This window comes from Vitis riparia, chromosome 18 (genome assembly GCF_004353265.1).
Source record: "Vitis riparia cultivar Riparia Gloire de Montpellier isolate 1030 chromosome 18, EGFV_Vit.rip_1.0, whole genome shotgun sequence".
In the NCBI taxonomy this organism is placed as follows: Eukaryota; Viridiplantae; Streptophyta; class Magnoliopsida; order Vitales; family Vitaceae; genus Vitis; species Vitis riparia.
Window position 1 is genome coordinate 26,804,108 of NC_048448.1, and position 25,140 is coordinate 26,829,247.

The window sequence follows — 25,140 nt, forward strand, 5'->3', positions numbered from 1 at the left end:
AGGTGGTTGTTGACTTGTTTAATGTAGACATGTGATAGTTTGACATAGGTATGGGTGAAGATGATTTATGCTTCATGAGAGGTTGTGGCACAGGCAATGAATGGAATTATGGTGGGTGAAACGAAGCCAATAAGTGCATTTAGGATCAATTGATGTTGACGAAGCTGTGAAGAATAGGTTGGGTTGGGTATTATAGTGTCGTTGGCAATGAGAGTGGCGGGTGGACAAGGTTTGGTTTTATCAATATAGCTAAGGAGGTCAAAGCCAATAAGCAGTGTTTGGAATTGAAATCTTTATGATATGTAGTTGGTAGTGGTTAGTTTAAGTGGGGCTTAAGCAAAAACATTTATTGAGATGAGTATTTGGTGTGACTCATGGGTGTTGTGAATATTGAGAGTAGAAGTTGCAGAAGTGGTGACATCTTAGGTGGCTATGAGGTTATGATGATGGGGAGGAGCATTAGATGGCTTTGGCAGAGAAAAAGAGGTAAGACGGAAGAAAAAGTGGTGGTGAGGGTTTTCAGGTCAAGAAGCTTTAATGCTCTAATGCCATATTGAAAAATGAGATTGGTAAATTATTGTGTTTTTTTTTTCCTTTGATTATGAAGAATATATATATACATGTACAAAGAATATAAATCTGGAAAGTTTCCTAATTACCTAAAATCATAACCTAGAATATAACTAATTTATTGTCAATAGATTATTTATAAAATGAAACAAATTATCTACAAAAGAAAACAAATTAGTGATTGAAAGAGAATATGGTAACTTCCTTTATTAGTGTCAAGTTTTAACACCCCCCACTTCAAAAGGTGTATTTGGAACCATGTACATATCTCTGTTCTTGAATTTCATTAATTAAGATGTCCAACTTCTTTGCCTTTCAAAGAAATTTCTCATTCTCATCAATCTGAAAATTGTAATGGAAAGCTTCAAAAAGCATCAATAGTCTCCCAGTCTATCACCAATCAAAATGCAAATGCCACTATACAAGATTTGCTACCACCATATGACCTTTATGTTGAAATGATGACATTGCCCTTTGTATAGTGGTGTGGCATGCTTTGATTTTTTACAAGTTGAATTTTACTAAAAGTGCTTATGGAGTCAGTTTAAGGAAAAGTAGTGGAGCTAGGCAAGGGTTGCAATAGGTCATCACTTTAATATGCTGAGCGCTAAGATCCTTAATTAGGTTTTGCCATTCCCAATACCTTGTCATATCCCCTTCCCAATTCCACAAATGTTGTGATCCCATATAAGTCTCCCACTTAGTCCTATGCATCAATTAGCACATGATAAGACCCTATGCTTAGAAATTGTACAAGTGCAACATTGTGAGTTTCATGTTTGACAAAAATATGAATTCTAGTTAAAATAAATCTCGTTAAGAAAACACCTCTCCATTAGGGACAAGTGAAGTCATTAAAATGTAGAGGTTGGCTACTCGTGTTCTATGTTTGTTTTCTTCTTATTTTATTACTTCATTTCATGTCTTGCCTTCCATATTATTAGTATTTGTTTTACTATATTTTTTTTCTAAAGTACATGTGTTTTGTAGACCCTCCATTTTATCCTCCTAGCACATGTCCTATTAAGTATTTGTCCGATACTTTACAGCACTTCCTTGGTGGCCCATTACTACTCGTGTAACCTATCTTTTCTAAGCCACCTTGGGGACTTTGGTTGAGGGATTTATCTAATCCCGTTGTGACTCTTGGCAGCCCTATTTAGACTTTGGCCCACTTAGGCACCTTAGGCCCATTTAGATACACTTGGCCCATTAGGCACCACCCTAGGCCCATTTAAACACACTTGGCCCATTCGGCACCACCCTAAGCCCATTTAGGCACCCTAGGCCCACTTAGGCACCACTTTAGGCCCACTTAGGCACCTTAGGCCCATTTAGATACACTTGGCCCATTAAGCACCACCCTAAGCCCATTTAGGCACACTTGGCCCATTAGGCACCACTTTAAGCCCACTTAGACAACCCTAATTTACACCTTAGGCACACTTAGATACACTTGGCCCATTAGGCACCACCCTAGTCTCATTAGGCAGCACCTTAGGCCCACTTAGTGTTACCAGCCTTGCTTAGGTCACCTTTCAAGTAGGGTTGCATGGCTTGTATGACTAGCATGTGCTTGATTTTCTTAATTTATTTTATTTACTTATTTATTAGTTTTATTCATTTACTTATTCACTTTTTTCGGAAAATTGCATGAGAATTGAGATTTTAGTTTTTTCTAATTGCATGAATTGATATCTCATATATATATTCATATATTTACTTTACTTTATTCATCTATTTATTTTTGTAGGAAATTTCTTGAGCTTCATATTTTAATTCTTTTAATGTGTTTGATATCTTAGTTTTAATTGTATGATTTTAATTTTAAATTTTAAATTTTCAACTACATGATTTTTTTTATTTTACTATTTACTTTCTATTTCACACAGGATGTGGAAATATTTTCTCCTAATGGCGTCATTGAAGGTATTTTCATCATAGGGGATGACATGAAACAGAGTCGTGGTTGTGATTTTTTTTTTCTTTTTTTTTTTTTTGGAAAATGGAGAATCAGTCCAGAGCATAGCGTCATTTTTCCTTTTGAAAGGAAAATTACCATGGCTGATTTTGGCAAGTTAAAGGAGAAGGGTGCAGCGTGTATGTGGACGAAAAGGGGGCTGTGTTCAAGCGGGGGTTGGCTGGTTTTCTTTGGGAGAGAAGACGATTTGAGGAGGGATTTTTTTTGGGAGGTGAGGCTGCGATTTTCAGAGGGAGATCAGTTCACGTTTCAGAGGCATTTTTGGGGCTGCGGTTTGAAGGAGATCAGTCCATGTTTCAGAGGCATTTTGGGGGCTGCTATTTGCAAAGATCAGTCTGTGTTTTGAAAGGATTTTAGAGGCTGCTGTTTTGGAACGGAGAGACGCAACTGCTTGTTGATATTCACAGGCTATTCACCCCGCGATGGTGAAGATGAGTACATACCTACCTTGTTGAATCTGAAGATGAGAAAGGCAGCCACACCATTGGGAGCAATTCCGGAAAGCCGCACCAGTGAAGGAAGGAAAGAAAGCTGGGTTTCGGACACTTTTGGGTCTAGTTCCTCTCATCGGAGACACCACAGCCGCACCAGAATTTTAAGGAGAGAGTCTTCCGTCCGGATAGCTACAGATCGGTTCCGAAGCTTGATCCTCCATTGCCTGTGCCGCCGCAACACTTTGTGCCGTACCCATGCATCTCCGACAACACCCTGCTGCCATTGGAGATCCGCACCAGCTTGTCAGTCCCGCCACTTAAACACCACAGCCACACCAGATTTTTAAGGGAAATTCCTCTCCATTAACGCGCAGCACTTTGAGGACTTGCAGTGCATGGGTAGCCACCACACCATGCATCCTTGGAATTGTTTTTTAATTAAAAAATCCTACTGGTGGAAAGTGGCCTTCACCTTTTGAAAAAGGTGAGGAAGCTGTCATAGCTGTGATTGAGATTAGTTTGCATTACCATCCAGCCCGTGAAGTAAGCATTCGCATAGAAGCTGCGAATTGAGGAGGCCAACTTCAGATTATGGTGGTGGTTGGCCTTGCGAACCTTGCACCGTCAGTCACGGCTTGGAAGAAGTCGTTATTTTTAATATATGACACAACGCGTCAGACTGAAGAGAAGATCAAGACTTGGGTGATGGGCAAATGAATTTTTAGGCATTATTGAATTCTTCTTTTTCTCTTATGCGAGCGTCACAGTCAACTGTTCATTGCCCTAGGTGCTGTACACTCGCCGCCTTCCGCAAGCCCACTTGGATGATGGTTTAAGGAACCTGTGTGAACCACATTTTATTAATAGCAACAATTCAGGAAGCATATATATAAAACGGATAGGATGTGAAGAATGGCAAAAACGGTGTGGATCATGTGTTAAAATGGATCACTATCTATTCTTTCAGCAAAGGACACAATCAAGCATGTGGAACATGAAGATCAGTGGTCAGCATTTTAATATTAGGAAGACATCAAATATGGAAGGTCTCCACCCGACAGCACGCTGAGTACGGTTGGTTGGGAACTCACTAGCCTTATCAAATCGGATTTGACTCGGAAACAGGCCTCAAAAGATAGGAGCATATCCAGACAAACATATGGGTGGGTATCTCCTGCTTCCGATATAGGGGAACCAACATTCCACGTCGCAGTTTGAAGCCTGATCAGATCAGGAACAGCACACGCACCTTCTGTTGGGTCTCTGCCAGACAACTGAGTGGTGCTCTGAGCTTACATCTTGGTGTACAATCTCCTCCATTTGTTTCTTTGATCAGGAACTTTCAGTTTTGAATTGAATTTTCACATCCATTTTTCAACCGAATAATTCCGGCTTCAAAAATCCATCATTAGACCTCTTTCATAGACAATAAAATCCTTACTTTCAATGAACTTTTGTTGCCGAATTGCCTTTCGGCATGCACCTTCCTAATTTTCTCTATTTCTTTTGAGCAATTTTCTTGATTTTCACGATTTTCAATAATCGTGAACAAACTTCATGGTTCCAAATAATGGGACTATTGAATTAATTCGTGCAAAAGCAATTGGGGAATTGGTGGAACCCCTACACAAAATCATTTTTTTCAAAACTCACCCTCGCTGCCAGTTTTCATTTAATCACTGACCCTTTAGCTTTAAAATTCATTTTAGCAACTTTAAAATATTTTTTAAAAAAAAATTCCAACACTTGTATGATTTTCCCCACTTCTTGAACTTGAATTTAAAGTTTCGTTTGAATTAAAAAGTCATTTTGGAATAGAAGATATAAACGAGTCTTTAGGGGGGCTCCGTTTTCACCCAGTTCTGGACACCTGAGATCTTTTTACAAAAATAAAATTCTAGATGACTTTTTAAATTTGATTCAATATTTTTTCTCAATTCTAGGCTTCTTGAAATTGATATTAGACTCATAAAATATTAAAAAATACGCCTTCTTGAGGGAGATATGATTTTTCAAAGTTGTACCTACTGTGCATGATGGAATCTGGACATTTGATTAGTTGGAGCATTTTAAAAATATTTTTAAATACTATCCGACCCTGAATTTATTTTCTTGTGATATAGACACCTTGAATGATGTATGTGATTTTTTTTTATGATTTTATATGATTATATATTATTTTTATTTTTATTTTTTATGAATGTCAGTTTCTCTTATCTAATCTGGACTTTGTAGAACCTTTAGGTGTCTTTGCTGCAATCTGTCCTTTGAATGAGCATTTGGCTTTTGGTATGTTGATCTAGATGTGTAGGAGTTGTTTCCTGAAATTTTTCATAATTAAATTCCACTCTAAGCCATTTTTTTTAGAAATTGTTTTGTTATGCTTCCTCTTCTAACTGCATGTTATGGTTTTATACTTTACTCGAAATTGTTATTATTTTTGGAGTCATTTGATTTATCTTAGCTCAATTTTGGCTTTGGTACTGTATATTAAACATAATAAAGATGTTATATAATATATACTTGTCCTAACCATTCTAGCCTTTTTTGAGGAATCTTATAAATTATGCATGTTACCCAAGTATGCTCTCTATCACCCATTTTCTAAATTCTGTGAATATGCTTGTCACTGTGAACTTGGGTGTCTTGATATTTGTTTCATTGTTCATTATTTCTGATAAAACACATGTTGGGTGATATGCTATTTGAACTAACCATTGATGTCTTGTGATAGCGCTTAAGATGCAACTTAGGTACGCACCCTTTGACTCTCTTTTATAATCATGATTTGACTTTCTGGCTTAATATGTTAATTCTGAAATCACCTTAGTCTACTTAGGTACCCTCAATCAATTAATTAATTGCCACATTTCCTTAACTTAGTCAGTAGAGACCTTTGTAGGGCTTAGAGGGGTGCTACCTTTTTAAAGGTACCTTCCCAATAAGTAACCCGATTCCCAGACCTAGACTTGGGTTTTTCAAAGACATGCTTTTCCAAAAACTATGGAGTCACTTTTTTTTAGGGTTTTCTTTCTTGTTTTATTTTCCCTTTCAAAATAAAATAAAATAAGTGATGACTCCGACTTTTTTTAAACTAATTTTTCACAAAATAAAAGCAAGTCTCGCTGATCAAGTGGAGACGCATGTGAGAAATACGGGTCCACACATGTGTAGGTATGCATTTGCATATACAAAATGCATTAAACAAAATATGATTAAGCCATTTTCACTGTGTTGATCATCATCTTTGAATACCTAAACATTCTCTTTTTATTTTAGTTGTTTTTTAGCTAGATGAGCAATCTTGTCTTTTCTTTTCATATGAAATAATTCTTTGTGTGAAATTAATTTTTTGATTTTGTTTTCTTTGCTTTGATCTTATTTTGGTTGTTTAATTTTGTGATGGTCAACTTGTTCACTTGCAGCCATGATGCCACTATGAACACACACACATCAGCCACACTTTCACTCTCGTCACACACAACTCAGCATGCTTCACTCACTTTCAGCACACACCACTTTGTTTCCTAAGGAATTTTCTTCTTTTAGTTGTGTGATTTTATGTGATTATTTGTGTTTGTTAGTGATTTCAAATTTCTTATCAATTTACCTTTCTAAAAATCAATTCTCAAATTTTCAAATTCACTTAGACATTGTTAGGTTATGAAAAATCATTTTTTCAAAATCATGCAACCACTTTATTTCAGTATGCATGCTTACTTTGGTTTTCAATGATTTTCAATTTTCTTACACTTGAATACAATTCATAACTCTAAAATAATGGATTAATTCATGGACTTCATGAGCTTCATCATGATTATTGAGGGTTTAGGGAAGTGTGGATCAATTAATGAAAATTAAATTAGGCCTTGGTGAAGCCCTACATTCTATGTTTCCAAAACAACCCCTTAAGTTATGAGTTTTTGACCTTCAAGATATTAAATTGAGATTGGACACTTTAGAAATGATCAAAAAATCTTTTTCATGCTTGGATGACTTTTTAAAACTTCTTAAAAGTGTTGGAGAAATTTTATTTTGAACAAAAATCACTCTCCAAGCTAATAAATAAAATCAGCTTTTTCAGAAGGTCCGGATTCAATTCATTTTTTGATACATAGCATAGTTCTATAAAATTAAATTGGTTTGAGAGGTTTTTAATTTATTTTGATATTTTTCTCATATTTCAGACTTCTCAAATAGAATTTTAGGCTTTTATTTCACTCAAAAACAATTTTCCATGTATGAGAAACAAACCCATCTTTTTGTGTATTATGCTAATTCGAATACGTAGATGTTGAATGTTTAATTAAAGTTTTGACTTGATGAATATGTTTTTTAGTATCCTAAATATTTTTCATGTAATTTAGACATCTCAAATAAGTTGTAAAATTTTTAGTTTGATTTTATCAAACTCTTAAGATAGTTTTTAAAATTCATCTTTGCATATAATCATATTCTACTCTATTTTTGAATGAGCAATTTTTTTATTAAATATGGGATATATGTTGTATAATTAGGATTGTTGGACACTTGGGTTCTATTCTAGACTCATTAGGGTTGATGCAATTATTTTTTTTGATTTAATATCACTTGTAGCTATTTTCTTACGGATTTATTTTGTGCATGTATATGTTATGTCTTGTTTTATGAGTGATCCTAAGTTTAATTAAATCTAGGATAATCCGAGTATAATCAAGTTTCTAGGGCACTTGTGTTTATTTGAAACTCTGTAAGGATGATGTACAATTTTTGTTTTGATGAAATATCACTTCCAAATATTTTTTACGGATTTATTTTTGCATGCCACTATTATGACCATTGTGTAATTTATATGTTTTTATTTATTCAACATCTTTCCACATATTTTTTAATTTCTTTGATCCTTGTTATGTGTTGTGGACATGTTGTACGTATTTGATAAACCTATATTGTCATTGCTTTGTTTCATGATCTCATATTTAGTTTAGTTTTGAGAAATTATTAGTTTGGTTGCTCTATTGATATTATGTTTGCTTTAATTATCTTAAAAATCATTAGTTTCATTATTCTATTAATCTCATGCTTAGTTTAGTTTTTAAACTTTATTATTTTGGTTGCTTTGTGGATATTACTCGTAGCTTAGTTTCTATTAAAAACCATTAGTTTGGTTATTACATTGATCTCATGTTTAGTTTAATTTTTAAAAATTATTGGTTTAGTAGCTTTGCTAATATTATGCTTAGTTTAGTTTCTTTGAAAAATTATTAGTTTGGTTATTCTTTTAATTTAGCTTTTAAATATTATTAGTTTTGTTGTTTTGTTGATATTATGCTTAGTTTAGTTTCTTTTAAAAATCATTAGTTTGGTTATTCCATTAATCTCATTTTTAGTTTAGTTTTTTTTTTTCTAAATTATTACTTTAGTTGCTTTGTTGAGGTGATGTTGGTTATAATTCTTGTGAAAATACAAGCTATGCTTAAAGGAGAAAAACACTTAGGGGGGGGGGGGGGGGGGTGAATTGGGTTTTTCAAAGACTTTTTCAATACAACAAATTCAAGCGCACTATAAACAAGAAATAAAGAGATAGAGTTAGAGAATTCAAACTCGAATTTTATAGTGGCTCGACACTTCCTTGCCTACATCCACTCTCCTCAATCTCCTAACTGAGTGAGGGTTCCACTAGCTTGAAGCTTCAACCAAGCTTCCAATCCTTTACACTTGGATTCCGGCTCCAATGGGCTCTTACACAATCCCTTCAAGATTCAAACCTCTTGAAGTCTTTAACACTCAAGTTTTATAAGAAAGAAACCCTCAACCTAGCTCAAAGATAACTCAAATACAAAACAAAACTAGGATGACTCACAAGGGTGAACTAAAAGATATGCAAGTGATGGTTTTAATGCTCTAAGAAAGAAATGAGAGCTTATAGGTCAAGAACAGGTAGGTAGACAATTGATTGCAAGTGTTCTCTGCTTAATAAATGAAGTGGAGCTCTCAATTTATAGGTTTCTAAGCTCGGGAGCCAAGAAAAGCAAAAGGCAACCTTGACTAGTCGAGCTGGGGGTTGATCAGTTCACTAGCTGTTGGAGTATTTAATGCTTGACAGGTTACCGTTGCCTTGACCGAAGGTCGACCGGGAAGGGGTGAACCTCAACCGGGAAGAGGAAGCTACTAGATGAGAGAGAGTGTTTTTGGCACTCCTCGACCGGACCTTGACCGGACAAGGGCAACCGGTCGACCGGTTCCCCAACCGGTTGAGCTGGTTGGCTAGAGCCTCGACCGGTTCAGCCTTTTGGCCCCAAAAACCTATCCTTTTCAATTTCTTTATTTTCTAACACTTAGGCAAGGTCTTTAGGTAAAATAATATACCAATTTTGAAACTTTTTGCCTAAGGTACATTTGATAGAACTCGGGTTTTAATGAAATCAAAATTTTAAAGAATAAACCGAGTTTTCAAAGATGCATGAAAAATTATGAAAATCCTAAGTGCACCCATGCATTCATCTTACATTCGTTTCCTATGATCAAAAGTCTTCCAATAGTCTCAATTTTGTATCCCTTTGGTTCTTTGATGAATTTGCAAATTTATACTCGAGATTCTTTATCATTCAAACGAATTAGTCACTTAACCATGGTTTGTTATCATCAAAACCGGATTGGGCGAATCCTTGGGCTAACAATTCTTTTAAAAATCATTAGTTATTTTAGTTCATTAATAAATTGGTCCCATATTTGAAAGTTCATGTTTTTAGTTTGCTTTAATTTAATTTGGTTCATTTTAATTAGTTTAAGTACTCTTATAGTTTTAGTTAATTCATTAATAAAATTGATTATATGTTTGAAATTTCACATTTCTATTTTACTTTTATTTAATTTAATTCATCTATTTAGTTTAGATAATTTCATAATTTTAGTTCATTAATAAAATTGATGATCTCATGTTTGAAAGTTCATGTTTTTAGTTTAGTTTGATTTAATTTAATTCATCTATTAAGTTTAAGCACTTTTATAATTTTTGGTTCATTAACAAAATTGATTATATGTTTGAAAGTTCATGTTTTTAGTTTGGTTTGATTTAGTTTGACTCATTTTAATTAGTTTAGGTACTTCTATCATTTTAGTTCATTAATAAAATTGATCCCATATTTGAAAGTTCATGTTTTTAGTTTTCTTTGATTTAATTTGGTTCATTTTAATTAGTTTAGGTACTTTTATAGTTTTAGTTCATTAATAAAATTGATTTTATTTTTGAAAGTTCATGTCTTTAGTTTACTTTGATTTAGTTTAATTCATCTATTTAGTTTAGATACATTTATATATAGTTTTAGTTCATTGATAAAATTGATTATATGTTTGAAAGTTCCTGTTTTAAGTTTACTTTGATTTAATTTGGTTCATTTTGGTTAGTTAAGATATTTTTATAGTTTTATTTCATTAATAAAATTGATCCCATGTTTGAAAGTTTAAATTTTTTAGTTTGCTTTGATTTCATGGTTCATTTTCATTAGTTTAGGTATTTTTATAGTTTTACTTCATTAATAAAATTGATCCCATGATTGGAAGTTCATGTTTTTAGTTTACTTTGATTTAATTTAATTCATCTATTTAGTTTAGGTACTTTTATAATTTTAGTTCATTAATAAAATTCATCCCATATTTGAAAGTACATGTTTTTAGTTTGCTTTAATCTAGTTTGACTCATTTTAATTAGTGTAAGCACTTTTATAATTTTAGTTCATTAGTAAAATTAATTCTATGTTTGAAAGTTCATGTTTTTAGTTTAATTTAGTCAAACTCATTTTAGTTAGTTTAGGTACTTCTATAATTTTAGTTCCTTAGCTGAATTGATCCCATTTTTTTTTTTAGGTTTTGTTTTAAAATCATTAATGTTAGTTCATGATCATTCTTATCTTAGTTTATATGCTTTTAAAATCCTAGTGGTTAGTTCATGAATCGATATCTTATTAGTTTGTCTAATCCAAAATGCTATGCTTCTTGCTTTAGCAATCCTTCATTTAATTTGATTTTTTATTTTTTTTTTGCAACCTAAGGAAACTCATGAAGATAAACCTCTACTCTTACCTATTTTGCTTGGTTTCTAGAAAATATTATTTTGTGATTTTATTTTTTCTTGTTTTGCTTGGTTTTTATTCCTTGTGTTTTGTGGTTTAAAAATGCAACTTTTCGCTTTTAAAAAGAAAGTATTTTCTCAAAATGTTCTTTATTAAAATGGATTTAAAAAACTCCTATAATTGTTAGGGTAAAAAAAATCATTTTCTTAAAAAACATGCAACCAAGTTTTAATTGGTTTAGACCTTTCTTTTATTTTCAATAAAAATTCTACTTTGAGTGGAATATGAATCCAAACTTGTGATCCCAAATGAATGGGATAATTCTCAACTTCGATGAGTTTTTTAATATTCATGCGAAATTGGGAATCCATAGGCTAAATTTGTGTATATCAAATGAGGATTTTGTGAAACCCATACATAAAATCATTTTTCAAAACCCTTTTATTGTCAACTTGTTGGATTTGTTGCATCTCTAGAATAAAAATTTGATTTGGCTAATTTATGATGCTCCTAAAAAATTTTCCCGTGGTTGTATGATATTGTGAACTTCATGAACTTGATTTTAGAAATTTGTTTGAATCAAAAATCATATTTCAAATGAAAATTACGAATTAATTTTTTGGTAGGTTTAGTTTTTGCCTAATTTTGGATACCCGAACTATTTTTTTGTATTTTCAAATTACTAGATGAATTTGAAAAATTATTCTGACTTTCGTCCTTAATTATAGACTTCTTGAAATTTATTTTATACACATACAATATTTTTTTTTTTTTGCTAATTAGGAAAATTAATTTTCCTTTGTTGTCCCCATTACATTATCCTAATTTTAAATAGAGAGGCTCTTTGATTGTTTTTAAAATTGATCCATATACTTTCTTACCTTCTTATTATTTTTCTTGTAAATTAGACCTTCTGAATATATTTCATGATTTTCTTATGATTTTATAGCACTTCTAGGTTTGTTAAAAAAATCGGTTTATGTATTCTATTAAATTCTATCATATTCTAAACCTTTTGATATATTTTTGTAAATTGAAATTAATCAAGGCTTCAATATATTGTTGGGCTAGTTGGATGATAAACTAGACATGTAGGAGATGTTCCTTGAAAATTTTTGTAATTAAATTCAGATTCTAGATATTTTCTTTTAGGATTTGTCTACATGTTGAAATTTTTATATAATATTTTATTTATTATTTAATTTGGAGTTAGTTAACTAATCATTTCTTGATCTTGGCTTTGGAATTGTATTATAGACATAATGAGGATGTTGTATGATTTTTTTTTTTTAAATGATAAAATAATACTTCAAGATATCTGTTTAGAGTTTTTCACGTGAATGCAATTGTTCTACCCTTTGTTGTGTGCTTTGTTCTATTCTATAATTTTGGTATTTTTAAAGTTATCTTGTACATAGTTTATCCTTAACAATGAGGTGTATGCATGTTCTAAGTGATAGATGATATTTCTTTGGATTCTTGTCATTTCTTTTAAGCTATACATATACCATGTGAATTATGATTCACTATCACAATTATTTATTATTGTAATTGTTCTAACCATCCTCTAGCTTTATGGAAATGCCTTGCAAGTTATTTATGCAATCCATGGACACCCCCTCATACTTTTATCCCTTTAGTTTGGTAAATAGATATGTTTTGTGTGTCAACATCTTCATATTTGATATTACTTTGTTATGTGCTATGATTGGTGTTTGATTCCTTGAATTAGATAGACACATGTTGTATTTTGTATTATTTTTCAAACTAACTTTGATGTTTTCATGAAAGTGCTTTAGGTTGCAGTTAAGGTATTTTCTTTCTCATATGATTGATTTTTGCGGTTAGATTGTTTCAGTGTGAATAACATTTGTTTGGCCTTGGATATAATCACCTTTGTTATTTTTAGTATCCACAATTTATCGATTAATTATCATACTTACCTCAACCTAGTCAATATAGACCTATTTTTAATGCTTAGAGGGGTGCTACCCTTATGGTACTTTCCTAATAGGTAACATGGCCTTCATCCATACTTAGATTTGGTTTTTCAAAGACACTCTTTTTTAAAATTAAGGAGTCATTTTTTAGGGTTTTATTTCTTATTTTGTTTTCCCTTTTAAAAATAAATAAAAATAAGTGGAGACTCCATTTTTATAAAAATCAATTTTTCACTACGAGAACGAGTTTCACCGTCAAGTAGGGATGCATGTGAAAAATGCAAGTCCACACATGTCTTTTCCTTAAAAAATGAGTCACATTATGGCTTTATTTCTTATTTTGTTTTTTTAATAAAAAATAAAGAAAAAAAGTGGCAATTCCAACTTTTCAAATATATATATATATATACACATATATATATAGTTTTTCCTAATAAAAACAAGTCTCATCGTCCAGTGAGGATGCACATGAAAAATATAGATCTACAAAATAGTGACTCCACTAGAAATGTTTAGAGGGTTAAACTTGAACTCAAGTTGAGGGGAAATGTGACATTAAATTAATTGATTAGTGGATACCCTCTCATTGTGCCTTTGTTATACGCTTGCATATTTTAGGGCATAGGAGAGGTTAACTTGGTGATTATTTTGTATATATTGCATGTGCCTTACTGTATATTGACTATTGTTATTATATGTGTTTGTATATATCTGCTCATGTTTGTATATATCTATTTGGCATGATTATGTGATGCATGACTACCTTCCTTTTGCATAATGCATGTTTTGTGTTTTTTTGTGTAGGATACACATTTATCCCTCTATCTCAAACTCCCTAGCCTTGGTCGATTTTCTCCTTTTGATCTCGTATTTGGTGGATAAGACTTGGTGCCTTGTTTGTTTCTCAAGTATGCTAGTGATTAGGAGTACTGTCTAGTTGTGAGCTTTATGTATGTTTGGGAGCATTTAGAGCATTGTCATGACATTATCAGCATCTTGAGATCGTCACCTCAGAGTAGATTACAACATCATCAGCCTTACCACATCATTTTTATTTTATCATAATCCTATTTAGTCACCTCATCCCTACTATCACCCCACTTTGCCACATCATCCTACTCACCATGTCATCACTTTGCCACATCCCTAGCGCCTTAACATCATTTTATGTTGTCATGTCATCCTTGCCACTTTATTCTTATCCTACTAGCATTGTTCCTTATCATCTCATTCTTACTGTCATCCTCACTTTGCCTCATTGTCATACTTTATCATTTCACCCAACATTTTTTTTTTATGTCATCATCCTATCTTGTTGCAGCATTGTGATGCCTTACAGAGCATCACGACATCATTGACATCACGTCAATAGAGGTCACCACATCATAGCCACTTGGAGTTTGATCATTGAAGACTTGTATAACCCATGACTAGATTCAAGATATATGTGTGACTAGTGTGTTTACTTTTTTGCTTTAGTTTAAGATGTTTGGATGCACTTATGCCACACGCTACACACACTAGATTGCCCTGTATATGTGTTAAGAGAGGTAACATGTGCTAACTAGTAGAAAACCTTAACCATTAGGAAACCACCTTAAGATTTAGAGGAAGTGCATGTGTTAATGACCACCTTGCATGGAAGCTCCTAGTCTCTTTGGAGGTGTGTAGGAGGTTTTGTACCAATAATGAGTATGATTGCTCCTACTAGGTACCTTTGATCCTACCTTTTAGAGTCACCTTTACCTTGTAGAATGAGAATTAGATCCTTGGACCTAGGATACCTACCCACACATAGGTGCATTCATGTATAGGAATTTGATAACAACAATTTTGCATCAACATTAGAGTTCCATCAACGTAGATTAGTTGTATTATCATCCTCTTTACTCTTCATTTGTTTGATTCAGTTAGTCAATCTTCTAGGTTATACATTCATCGATCTTGTATAGTCTTATTCCCTTTAGAATTTTTTCAACCTGAATATGTTGTATATAAAAAGGATTTACATTTTTAAATGTATTGTCACTGTTTTAGGTTTTTGTACATTAGGTGTAGCATTCTAGGATATGTTATTTGACATTTTTTTACCTAAGTCTAGGGTTTTGTGTTCTCTGGTTCATTGATAGGTTCCTTAAGTGACTCGTGTTAGTTAGATTTTTAGGGACCTAGCTAGCTTTTTCTTGGTGAAATGGTGGGGCGTTTGTCAAAGTTAGTGTGACTATTTATTTTTGTTGCATCAAAGCTATCCGTCTTGGTTATTAAGTCTATGTTAGTCTTGTGGTATAGTTAGAGTTTGTATTCCTTGTAGATTGTTTTGACCTGTTAGTATCTATTTCTACTATGGATGTACATTGATCATTAGACTCGACCTTTTTCATTGAATATATGTTTGTCTTATGGTGCACGTGTTAGACTTTTGATATGGTGCATTATTCACTTGCATATCATGATTATTGGGCCTAACCCATCATAGAGGATACTAAGCCCATTAACCTAGGACTAAAGGATCAACTTAGGGAGCTTAAGATTGGGGCTCATTTGCCTTGTGATCAGAGTTGTACCTTATTCACTTCCATTTACACCTTGACCTCACATCCTATCTATCTTGAGCCTTGCACAACATTTACCCCTTGACACCATCACATGACCTTTACATCCTTTCTTATCATAGCTTATACAACATCATCTACATGGACATTGTTTCAATCTATTTATTTGTTCTTTGTACTTGAGACTGATTTTATGAGACAAGAAGGGTGGCTTACGATGAGCGAAGTGGTCAATTGCACAAGATCATTGACTATTCTATGGTTGAGAGAAGCATCTTGAGATTGTTATAAAGCATTAAGAAATGGGATATTTATGCATGATTTTAAAGGGATGGAATGCCTACATTTTGATATTGTACACCAATCTATAGTGTTGACCATGTGAGAGTTTAAGAGCATGATGTTTGAGGTTTTGACCAAGGAATGAGTGGCCATCATTTCATGAGCCTATTTATCTAATCATGTTGATGTTCATGCTATGATTCCTAGTGAAAAAAATGGAGAAAAACAAAAGAAAACACACAAATTTAATGTGGTTCGGCAGATTGCCTACGTCTACGGGAACAAAGAAGAAGACTTTCACTATATCTCAATTAGGTTTACAAAAAAGGGTATTTATACTAACCCTCAAGTATTGAAATTCCAAAAATACCCTTAAACCATATGCCACCCCCCCCCCCCTGCATTCACTCCCCTCGTTCCACTCTACTTCACTTTGGCATTTGCCCCTTTTTCTCCATATGTCTTTCACTCAATATGAGCCACATACTACAACAAATCACCTTTGTGTATAAAGTTACCCTTTGCTAGCCAATTAAGTCATGCATATTTAGCCTTTTGATTCATCACCTTGCTTACCTCATTTCTCATACCTATGGTTAGGGCCTCTTGGCAGATCTTTGCTTATAGATAGGATTGCCTAGGTTGTGGGCTCCTCAGGTGATTCATCTTTTGTATTCATTATGTTCGTCTTGATCATTTGTATTATTTCAATCGTACATCTTCTCAATACTTGTTGTACTTATTTGAGTCATTGTTCATTATTCCGTCATTATGAGTTCATATATGTACATACGAGTTAGCCTTCTTATACATATATTGAGATTTGTATAGGTTACCTTAGGATCCTTGTACATGATTGCCTTAATTCATTGGTTTGATTATTGTTAAAAAGAAAAAAAAATTATGATGTTAGTCTTTGTTGGTGGCTTATGTGATAGTTTTGATCATTTCATTATATATAGCCATCTCATCTATACATCTAGTTATGATTGAGTTGTGGGTTTTATCCCTAACTATGACATGTTGCTTCTCTTGTACTCAATTACACTTTTTATTTAGAGTTTTATTCTCATTCATCTTGGTTATGTTCTTTTTTGCTTATATATCGAGTCATCATTCATTAGCATTATTTGCTTTACCTCTAGCCATTGTACTATTCCTTTGATTTCTTGAGCCTATTTTAAGTCTTACCCTCGTCATTTCCATTTCTTTGAGTTATTCATGTGGATGGTTGGTATTTGTGTAGTTCTTATCTTGGATTTGTTTTTCTTTTCATTGATTTCATCTTTTCATTCATTCATCATATGTATCATAGTGTATTTTTTTTTTCATTCATTTAGTTATCTGTATCATAAAGCATATGTGAGGTTTATAATCTTTGAGTTTCTTTATCTATTACACTGTGTATGCTAAAGGCATGGGGATTATATCATTAGGATTACTGAGCTTAATTTCCCTTTGTTTCTTTTACCTTATTACCTTAGCTTAAATTACATCCTGGGTCTTAAGACCACCTTGAGACCATGACATCAAGCATTATGCTTGATATCTCACACATGGGTGGCATTTGAGATTGGTTAAAGATCAGTTCAAGTAATATGGATGAGAAACTATGAGAGGATTTACACTAAGGCCTAACCTCTCAACAATTATTGATTTTCGATATGATAGCTTATACTAAGGCATAGCCATTTCATTCTCTCTCATGGAGCATGATAGATCAGGAGTCACTTAAATTCATATCGACATATATCCATTTTTGAGATATAAGATAAAGTTTGATTTTGATTAGACAATTTACACTAGGGCATAGCCATCTCAAGGAGTTTATACTAGGTCATAACCCTCTTATTGGTGCTTAATTTTTTAGATAATAGCTTATATTGAGGCATAGTCATTTCATTCATTCTCATGGACCATGATACATAAGGAGTAACTTGGATTCATATAGACATATATCCATTTTTTTAGATTTGGGATTGAGTTTGATTTTGATTTGACAATTTACACTAAGGCATAGTGACCGAACTTCTCTATTGTACCAAAATACTTAGCCTTTTTACGTAGTAACTCTGGTTAATAAAAACTAGAGAAAGAGTCACTATGGCTTTTGTAGTATTCCGGGTATCGTCCTCAAGGACTAGCTTATGAAAATTGTCAATACTAGAATAAATGAATTGTTTTTGTTTAAATTATAAAGTGAAAAACTATATGTGAATAATGCGAAACTAAGTAAAAGAAATTAAATTAATAAAAAAATGAATATTGATTTTAAATTCAATTGATTCAAGTTTGGGGTTTTCCACAATCCAACCTAGGGTATAGAAATTAGAGAAAACAAGGGTCTTTTAAGTAATATGATCTTAGGGTTTTGGGATCCTTAGCCGCTCGCGATCAAGTTGAGTTCTATAACTCAAAATTGCATCCGAAACCTAATTTTTTCTTTTTAAAACAGATTCCTAAAACCATCAAATGAATGAGATTGATTACCAATTTAAGAGTTGGATTTTTAACCCTTCCTACTCCTTATAGCTTTGTTTAGGGGCAAATAACAGTAGGGAAGACGAGGATAACTAATGATCAAGAATTACCAAGAATCACTAGTATCAGGTAATAACCTACCGTATCATTCCCTAAACGAACTCACAAGGATAGGATAAAAAAAAATTTTAAATTGTCACCCAACCAATAATTAATCTCATTGTTATAATAATTTACCCATTGTCCTTATAGGTTTCCTAACCCTGAGGTTTTCATGCTTCAAGCCCCAAGTTGGCTCTTAGCCTCTCATGGGGGTGATGTCACATTCACAATCCATAATAGGGTAAAAATCCATAATTTGAATCAAAAGAAACTAAAAACAATATATTTTATCAAGAGAAAAAAGAAAACAAACCAAAGTTCTCGTCTTCTTCCACCTTCAATGTCAAGCTCTCCGAAAAAAAATCCAAGATCCCTAAAACCTAAAATTGAGAGAGTTTATATAATATCGTCAATTACCTAATATGTGGCACACTCTCATTGGCCACTTATTACAAAATAATTTCCTAAAAATGATTAAAAAATAATAAAATGGTGATTTCTAGTCATGTGGGGTCCACTTAGGGCGGATGGAGTGCCCTAGATGCAATTCCCAAGGTAGAAAAGGCAAAACATCAAAGTGGTAGTGGGTGAATTCGAAATTGGTGTCATTTCGAAGTGGATTTTGAATTCATAAGTTGAATAGATGCAATTCTTGAGGTAGAGGAGGCGGAACATCAAAGTGGCAGTGGGTGAATTCGAAATTGGTGTCATTTCGAAGTGGATTTCGAATTCATAAGTTGAATTTCGAAATCATTTCGAAATGACCCTTCAGCTTGGTGCAGTTGTCTTCAAATGGCCATAACTTCTTCATTTTAGCTCCGATTTGCAAACCGTTTTAAGCGTTGGATTCCTGACTTCCCAAGCTTTAAAAAATATATATTATGTATACAATGGACTCTAGTAAATTCTCTAAATTTGTCCTCAAAATCAGAGTATATAATTCCATCATATTTTTGAGTTCTAAATTTCCATGCAGCCGAATCTTGCTTCATGCCTCATTTCCCATGTTTTCTTACCTTATTTCTTACTCCATAATGGTTATTTCTCATCTTCTAAACTCATGATATCTTTGTCTTGCCTTTCCTTACGGTCCATGAGTCTTGACTCACTTATTTCCTCATTTAGCCCTTTCTTGATCTTTCAAAATCTAAAGTGATTCAACTTGCACCATTTTCTTCCCTTGAACCTGAGATAAGTCTCCAAAGTACAAATTAAACTCATGGCCAGGGCCTTAGCATCAATTTAGGTCAAGTTGGGTGATTTGAATGTCTTTTTGTGCACAAATCATATAGAATATGTGCCATTAGAGCACATATTTTGGCTCCAATCACATAGCCACCTTAGAAAGTTTATATTAGTGTATAGCCCTCTCATTGATGATTGATTTTCAAGATGATAGTTTATACTAGGACATAATCACTTTATTCCTTCTCATGGAGCATGATGGATTAGGAGTCACTTCGATTCATATTGACATATATCTATTTTTGAGACCTAGGATAGAGTTTGATTTTGATTTGATGATTTATACTAGGGTATAGCCACCTTAAAGAGCTTATACTAGGGCATAGCCCTCTCATCAATGATTGTTTTTTTAGATGATATCTTATACTAAGACATGCCTTCATTCCATCTCAATAAGCATGATGGATTAGGAGTCACTTGGATTGATATTGACATATATCCATTTTTGAGATATGGGATAGAGTTTGATTTTGATTTGACAATTTATACTAAGGCATAACCACTATGCTTGATTCCCTACACTAGAGCATATTCATCTTTTAGAGGAGATTTGAAACTCCCTTCACATTATAGTATGAAGATAATTTAGGGAGTAAAAATCTATCTTGATGAGATTGTGTATGTTACAACATAACCATTCTAGATATTAACTTGCACTGAGGCTTAACATTTTAGACGTTACCTTATATACCAGGGCATACTCCTTTTATCAGCGTTTGATTTTGAAGATGATTAATTTGTTTTGGCCTTACCCATTTTTACTCAATATATTCATGTTGGGGCATAACCCACTCAGTTAGCGATTGATTATTTTTTGAAATGGCAATTTATATTGAGCATGACTACTCTGTTTGAATCCCTACATTGGGGTATAACCATTCTCTTGAAGGTGGTCAGACATTCTTTTCATATTAGAGTATGAAAGATGGTTGAGAGATATCGATTTGATGTCTTTTATATTGGGGCATAACCATTTGAGGGAGTATTTATACTAGGGCATGACTATCTTATTGATCTTCTAGGACATTGGAATTCGACCACTTAATTAAGGTTTTATATAGGTTATAAAGATGATGATGCCTTGGATTCAGTCTTCTCACCATACCTAATCTGATTTAGATACTATCTTATATTTACTTCATACCAAAACACTCCATTTTTTCTATATCTTCACACTTATATCTTGTATTCAATCCATCCATATCATTCCATCATGATGTATAAAGTTATTTTGCTTCCAGATCATAGGAGCATGTAAACTAATCATGAGTTACCTAGTCAAACTTTCATGTGCCTTTTGGATACTGAATTTAACATCTTCCATGATGGCAAGGCTTGACAAATTGTCGATTGTTTGTAATGTTTTTCATTTGATAGTCTACATGTCATGGCATGACTTGGTGCATATTTAGACTTAGAGCTTTAGTTATCTTTGTTTTTGTCCATCATTCATTTTATTTTGATAACATGGTCCCAAGACCTATAGTCCTATTTAGCTTTTTTAATTGAAGATTAGACATTTTCATCTTATTATCAATGAGTGTATCCTAGTGTATGTCTTTGTTAGTGCCACACCCTAATTATCCGACTTTTTTTATGTTTTCTGTTAATGTCACGCCTTGACTACCCGACCTTTTTTTATGTTTTCTTAATGTCACGCCCTGAATATTCAACCTTTTTTTGTCTCTATTAGTGTCATGCTTTGATTGTCCAACTTTTTCATGTTTTTTTAGAGCTATCTTGATTGTCCAAAATTTTCATGTTTTCCTAAATTCGAGCCCTAACTGTCCAACTTCTTTTATGTTTTCCTAGATTCGCACCCTGATTGTTGAGTCTTCCTTGTGTTTCCTCTAATGTCCACACACTGAATACATGACCTTTTTTAATTTTTATTTTATTAGCCTTGAGTTTTTTCTCTAATCATTAGCTTCTTCTCTTTTCTTCTTCATTCTCTTGTTCACCCATTCATTCCCCCCTTTGGATAGTAAGGTCCTTAGTGTTTCACATAGATATTGTCACTACCTTGTTCAGAAGAGTCTCCCTTAAGATCCACGTAGATATTGCATGTTTCTCTACTAGTAGATCAATGAGCACATTTCATAACCTTAGAGAGCTTGTGTCTTATTGGGACAAATTTGGTGATCTTTCTTGTACTTTAGTAGAACCCACTTTGTTTAGTTGGTTTATACACTTACTTCACTTGTGAACTCTTCTAAAAATGGACATATTTGTAGATCCCAAAATTTTCCCTAAGCCTATTCTCACTTTTTATTTTATTTTATTTTTACTTTATTTTTTTCTTCTTTTTTTTTTTTTTTTGTTTCTTTCTTGTTTTTCACCTTTTTTTTTCTCCCACACACGTGCAACTACAGAACCTTTCCCCTTCTTATTTTTTTCCTTCTCTTTTCTTTGCTTCTTTCTTTTTCCTTCCTTTTTGTTTTTCTTTCTTTTCTTTCTTTTTCTCTCTTCTCTCTACCCACTCTCTCTCCCAAACCCATCTCTAGCCATCATCTACCTTCCTCCTCTTTCCCTTGTCTTATTTATTCTCCTTTCATTTTTCTTCTTGTTACCCATTTCTCTCTCTCACCTTGAAGATCCATAACCATGGCTGCCCCATACTCAACACTCTCACCACTAGACAGTTGCCATCAGCGAGCCATTATTTGTTTGTGATCCATTTTCTCCTTTTGTTTCTCTCTTTTCTTCATTTTTTTCTTTCTCTTATCTCACCCATTTTCTTTTATTTATTATTATTATTATTATTATTATCCCATTCTTTCCTCTTATCCCTTCTTTCCATATTGCATTCAAGAAATGGGTAAGATGGCCTTTTTCATTTTCTTATTTCTTTAGTCATTTTATTTTTTATTCATAAAGTAATTGTTCTTGATTGTTGAGTTTGCTTGTTTGGACTTTAGATAATTTTGCTTGGAATTTGCATATTTGATGTTGATCTTCTTTTAGACTTTAATAAATTAAGTTATCCAAAAATCTTCTTTTAAAAAAATAAAATAGGTCGAATAAGATATTTTCATTAAATAAGAAAAATGGACCCAAAAATAAGTTTCTAGACATCCTTTTTAGATAAAATAGTCCAAAAATTTTATTTTAATAAAAGAAACAACTCATAATTTTAAAATAAATAAATAAATAAAAAGTTCACAAATATTTTTTCAAATAAAATAAAATAAAAATAAAACAATCCAGTAATCTTGTTTTAATGCAATAATAATTCAAAAAATATTCTTTTTAATAAAAATTAAAAAAAAAAAAAGAATAATAAACGGTCTAGAAATTCATTTGTTTAAAAAAATTTTCTAAAAAAAAATTTATTTTTAAATAAAATTGTCCAAAAAGTTAATTTTAATCAAATTGTCCAAAATTTGATTTTTGAATAAAATTCTCTTTCCTTGATAAGAATGGGATTAAAAATAATTTTTAAATAAAGGTCTTAAAGAATTTTTTTTTTTTTTAATAAGAATAGGCTAAGTAAACCTTTAAATTGAACTGAAAGACGAACCACCCCCCCCCCACCCTCTTTTTTTTTTAATAAATTGGTAAACTAATCTCTTTCTAGATGAAATCCAAAAATTCTTTCTTAATAATGGAATCCTTGGGAATAAATTTGTGAATTTTTTTTTTCTAAATAAACTAGTAATAAAGAATCTTTTTCTAGGTAAAATAAAAAAATATATATTTTTAATAAAATTGGGTTGAACCTTATAACCTTGTAAATATCTTTCTTTAAGTTTGTAAAAAAAAAAAAGAAAGATTTAAAATAAATAAAGATTGAATCAAAACACTTTTTTAAATAAATTAGTAAAATTCATGCCTTCTTAATAAGGCAAACAAAAATAATTTCTTGTAAGTCAAATAAAATCTTTTGTAATAAATTGAAGCCTTGTGAATAAATAAATTCAAATCACTAATTTGAAATTGTTGTTAATATAAATGGATTCTTTGAAAATTTTTGGAAATTGTATTATGATATTTGAAATAATAAAATCTTTCTAATAAATTATTTTGTGCATTTCTTATGTTTCATTTTTGCATATCTTTATAATTTGTTTTTGCATTATTCTATGTGCTTGTATTATTCTTTTTTTCAGTATCCATGATTAATTAATTAATTGTCATAATTCCTTTTTACATGCTTAGTAAAAACTTTTTTAAGGCTTAAAAGGGTGCTACTATGGTACCTTCCCAATAGATAACTTGATCTTTGGATTCAAACTCGATTTTTGACGACATGTCTTTCTTTAAAAATGGAGCTACACTAGGGCTTTATTTCTTATTTTATTTTCTTTTAAAAATAAACAAAAATAAGTGACAACTACACCTTTAAAAAAAAAAAAAATCAGTTTTTTACAATAAAAATAAGTCTCACCATCAAGTAGGGATGCACATGAAAAATGCGGGTTCACAATTGTATTCCTTAGGATTAAAATATAATACAATTAATTAGGTGGATGATAAGGTCAAATTCAGGATAGCTTCATATTTTTTCCTTTAACTAAAAATTAAAATAAAAAGTAAAGTAATAATTTTTAAGATGTAAAAGTTTTATTAAACATGAAAGAACTATTGTGTAAACAGAAATAGAATTATAGAATTCTTATAAGAAATAAGATTTTTATGACTTTTATATGAAACCTTTTTTAAAAGTTAGAAGTTTTTTTTAAAAAAAAATAAAAATAAAAATTAAATAGGTATAAAAACTTTTATTCAACTTAATTTTTTTTTTAACTCTTAAAAGTCAATCCAAATAAAATTTAAACATATTTGAAAATCATTTTTAAAAATCCAAAAAATCACTTAAAAATAATTTCTGAACTTTTTTAAATTTACATTTAAATACTAAGTGATTCTTTTAAAAATCATTTTTTTTTACGGATAAAAATATTACAAATAAAAAACATTTTAATCACAATAAATTTATTTTGAATTCATGAAATTTCATTTATTGTTATTTATTTTTTGGGATTTGATTCTTTACAATTATTTTTGAGTGTTTACAAAGTATAATTAGGTTATGCCCAAATTTATTCCTTTAACTCTATCCATCAAATATAAGTAGCGTGAAAATTTGGCCTGTCTCCACCTTTCGTCACTTCTGACATTGTCATGCACTGCTTCGTCAACTCCAAACACAACTGCTGAGGATCGAAGAAAATGAGACAATGGAATGTCAGCTGGAATAAAATGAAAGTTTAATCATTTAATCTTTTTTAGCACAGCTTTCCTGCCAAGTTAACATATTGACATGGACTTGGAGAGTACCGTCAATTGCAGCAGCTTAGTTAACTGTAAGTGTCTTTTCTCTAAACCACAAATTCAAATGATCAACTCCTACGTTTTAATTTACAAAAGCCAGTGATTTGAATTTAAGGAAGCAGGAAAGGGTTTACTTGAATATAAAATATAAAAAAATAATAAGAGTTGAAAAGTAATCAAATCACTAAAAAAACAGATTTGGAGTTCTTTTGCTATGGGGTTAGACTC

General features: G+C 32.0%; 1 pseudogene; it reads right to left on the reverse strand.

The window, feature by feature from the left end:
* LOC117905589 overlaps positions 1 to 25,140 on the reverse strand; it is a 49,492-nt pseudogene that overhangs the window by 15,091 nt on the left and 9,261 nt on the right.